Raw genomic sequence first — 4,675 nt, 5'->3', positions numbered from 1 at the left:
GGATAAAACGGGTGTAAGTGCTGTCTAAACACTCCAAATTCATCCCGAACTCTTAAGATTAGTAAAATGCATTGGATTGTCACACATTCTGACCTTAGAAACAGTAACAAAGCTGTTTACTGCTTCGAATCAATGTTTTTTCGGTTTTAGCCTGTTTCGGAACAAAATGGGTAAAAGTGGTGTCTAAACACTCCAAATACAAACCGAACTCTTATAATTAGTCTAATGCATTGGATTGTTACATATGTTGACCCTAGAAAGAGTAACATAGATGTTTACTGCTTCGAATCAATGTTTCTCGGTTTTAGCCTCTTTTCTCGGTTTAAGCCTGTTTTGAGTTAAAACGGGTTTACGTGTTCTCTAAACACTCCAAATTCATCTCGAACTCTTACAATTAGTCAAATTCATTGGATTATTACACATTCTGACCCTAGAAAGAGAAAAAAGTCTGTTTACTACTTCGAATCAATGTTTTCTCGGTTTTAGCCTATTTTGAGATAAAACGGGTTTACGTTTTCTCTAAACACTCCAAATTCATCTCGAACTCTAACAATTATTCAAATGCATTGGATTTATACATATTTTGACCCTAGAAACAGTAACAAGGCTGTTTACTACTTTGAATCAATGTTTTCTCGGTTTTAGCCTATTTCGGGACAAAATGGGTAAAATTGGTGTCTAAACACTCCAAATTCAACCCGAACTCACATAATTAGATAAATGCAATGGATTGTTACATATATTGACCCTAGAAAGAGTAACATAGCTGTTTACTGCTTCGAATCAATGTTTTCTCTCAGTTTTAGCCTGTTTTCTTGGTTTAATCCTGTTTTGGGATAAAACGGGTTTAAGTGTTGTCTAAACACTCCAAATTCATCCCGAACTCTTACAATTAGTCAAATACATTGGAATGTCACACATTCTAACCCAAGAAACAGTAACAAAGCTGTTTACTGCTTCAAATAAATGTTTTCTCGGTTTTAGCCTGTTTTGGGACAAAATGGGAAAAAGTGGTGTCTAAACACTCCAAATTCAACCCGAACTCTTATAATTAGTCAAATGCATTGGATTGTTACAAATTTTGACCCTAGAAAGAGTAACATAGCTGTTTACTGCTTCGAATCAATGTTTTCTCCCGGGTTTAGCCTGTTTTATCGGTTTAGGCTGTTTTGGGATAAAACGGGTTTAAGTGTTGTCTAAACACTCCAAATTCATCCTGAACTCTTACAGTTAGTCAAATACATTGGAATGTCACACATTCTAACCCAAGAAACAGTAACAAAGCTGTTTACTGCTTCAAATAAATGTTTTCTCGGTTTTAGCCTGTTTTGGGACAAAATGGGAAAAAGTGGTGTCTAAACACTCCAAATTCTTATTAATTAGTCAAATGCATTGGATTGTTACAAATATGACCCTAGAAAGAGTAACATAGCTGTTTACTGCTTCGAATCAATGTTTTCTCCCGGGTTTAGCCTGTTTTATCGGTTTAAGGCTGTTTTGGGATAAAACGGGTTTAAGTGTTGTCTAAACACTCCAAATTCATCCCGAACTCTTACAATTAGTAAAATGCATTGGATTGTCACACATTCTGACCCTAGAAACAGTAACAAAGCTGTTTACTGCTTCGAATCAATGTTTTCTCGGTTTTAGCCTGTTTCGGGACAAAATGGGTAAAAGTGGTGTCTAAACACTCCAAATTCAACCCGAACTCTTATAATTAGTCAAATGCATTGGATTGTTACATATTTTGACCCTATAAACAGTAACAAAGCTGTTTACTACTTCGAATCAATGTTTTCTCGGTTTTAGCCTATTTCAGGACAAAATGGGTAAAACTGGGGTCTAAACACTCCAAATTCAACCCGAACTCATATAATTAGATAAATGCAATGGATTGTTACATATATTGACCCTAGAAAGAGTAACATAGCTGTTTACTGCTTCAAATCAATTTTTTCTCTTAGTTTTAGCCTGTTTTCTTGGTTTAATCCTGTTTTGGGATAAAACGGGTTTAAGTGTTGTCTAAACACTCCAAATTCATCCTGTACTCTTACAATTAGTCAAATGCATTGGAATGTCACACATTCTGACCCAAGAAACAGTAACAAAGCTGTTTACTGCTTCAAATAAATGTTTTCTCGGTTTTAGCCTGTTTTGGGACAAAATGGGTAAAAGTGGTGTCTAAACACTCCAAATTCAACCCGAACTCTTATAATTAGTCAAATGCATTGGATTGTTACAAATTTTGACCCTTGAAAGTGTAACATAGCTGTTTACTGCTTCGAGTCAATGTTTCTCGGTTTTAGCCTCTTTTCTCGGTTTAAGGCTGTTTTGAGATAAAACGGGTTTACGTGTTCTCTAAACACTCCAAATTCATCTCGAACTCTTACAATTAGTCAAATTCATTGGATTGTTACACATTCTGACCCTAGAAAGAGAAAAAAATATGTTTACTACTTCGAATCAATGTTTTCTCGGTTTTAGCCTGTTTCGATACAAAATGGGTAAGAGTGGTGTCTACACACTCCAAATTCAACCCGAACTCTTATAATTAGTCAAATGCATTGGATTGTTACATATTTTGACCCTAGAAACAGTAACAAAGCTGTTTACCACTTCGAATCAATGTTTTCTCGGTTTTAGCCTATTTATGGACAAAATGGGTAAAACTGGTGTCTAAACACTCCAAATTCAACCCGAACTCATATAATTAGATAAATGCAATGGATTGTTACATATATTGACCCTAGAAAGAGTAACATAGCTGTTTACTGCTTCGAATCAATGTTTTGTCTCAGTTTTAGCCTGTTTTCTTGGTTTAATCCTGTTTTGGGATAAAACGGGTTTAAGTGTTGTCTAAACACTCCAAATTCATCCCGAACTCTTCCAATGAGTTAAATGCATTGGAATGTCACACATTCTGACCCAAGAAACAGTAACAAAGCTTTTTACTGCTTCAAATAAATGTTTTCTCGGTTTTAGCCTGTTTTGGGACAAAATGGGAAAAAGTGGTGTCTAGACACTCCAAATTCAACACGAACTCTTATAATTAGTCAAATGCATTGGATTGTTACAAATTTTGACCCTAGAAAGAGTAACATAGCTGTTTACTGCTTCGAATCAATGTTTTCTCCCGGGTTTAGCCTGTTTTATCGGTTTAAGCCTGTTTTGGGATAAAACGGGTTTAAGTGCTGTCTAAACACTCCAAATTCATCCTGAACTCTTACAATTAGTAAAATGCATTGGATTGTCACACATTCTGACCCTAGAAACAGTAACAAAGCTGTTTACTGCTTCGAATCAATGTTTTCTCGGTTTTAGCCTGTTTCGGGACAAAATGGGTAAAAGTGGTGTCTAAACACTCCAAATTCAACCCGAACTCTTATAATTAGTCAAATGCATTGGATTGTTACATATTTTGACCCTATAAACAGTAACAAAGCTGTTTACTACTTCGAATCAATGTTTTCTCGGTTTTAGCCTATTTCGGGACAAAATGGGTAAAACTGGTGTCTAAACACTCCAAATTCAACCCGAACTCATATAATTAGATAAATGCAATGGATTGTTACATATATTGACCCTAGAAAGAGTAACATAGCTGTTTACAACTTTGAATCAACGTTTTCTCTCAGTTTTAGCCTCTTTTCTCGGTTTAAGCCTATTTTGAGATAAAACGGGTTTACGTGTTCTCTAAACACTCCAAATTCATCTCGAACTCTAACAATTATTCAAATGCATTGGATTGATACACATTCTGACCCTAGAAATAGTAACAAGGCTGTTTACTACTTCGAATCAATGTTTTCTCGGTTTTAGCCTATTTCGGGACAAAATGGGTAAAATTGGTGTCTAAACACTCCAAATTCAACTCGAACTCACATAATTAGATAAATGCAATGGATTGTTACATATATTGACCCTAGAAAGAGTAACATAGCTGTTTACTGCTTCGAATCAATGTTTTCTCTCAGTTTTAGCCTGTTTTCTTGGTTTAATCCTGTTTTGGGATAAAACGGGTTTAAGTGTTGTCTAAACACTCCAAATTCATCCCGAACTCTTACAATTAGTCAAATACATTGGAATGTCACACATTCTAACCCAAGAAACAGTAACAAAGCTGTTTACTGCTTCAAATAAATGTTTTCTCGGTTTTAGCCTGTTTTGGGACAAAATGGGAAAAAGTGGTGTCTAAACACTCCAAATTCAACCCGAACTCTTATAATTAGTCAAATGCATTGGATTGTTACAAATTTTGACCCTAGAAAGAGTAACATAGCTGTTTACTGCTTCGAATCAATGTTTTCTCCCGGGTTTAGCCTGTTTTCTCGGTTTTAGCCTGTTTTGGGACAAAATGGGTAAAAGTGTTGTCTAAACACTCCAAATTCATCCCGAACTCTTACAATTAGTCAAATACATTGGAATGTCACACATTCTAACCCAAGAAACAGTAACAAAGCTGTTTACTGCTTTGAATCAATGTTTTCTCGGTTTTAGCCAGTTTCAGGACAAAATGGGTAAAAGTGGTGTCTAAACACTCCAAATTCAACCCGAACTCTTATAATTAGTCAAATGCATTGGATTGTTACATATTTTGACCCTAGAAACAGTAACAAAGCTGTTTACTACTTCGAATCAATGTTTTCTCGGTTTTAGCCTATTTTGGGACAAAATG

Source organism: Camelina sativa, chromosome 3, assembly GCF_030686135.1.
Source record: "Camelina sativa cultivar CO46 ecotype springtype chromosome 3, ASM3068613v1".
Lineage (NCBI taxonomy): Eukaryota > Viridiplantae > Streptophyta > Magnoliopsida > Brassicales > Brassicaceae > Camelina > Camelina sativa.
This window is presented reverse-complemented; position numbering follows the sequence as displayed.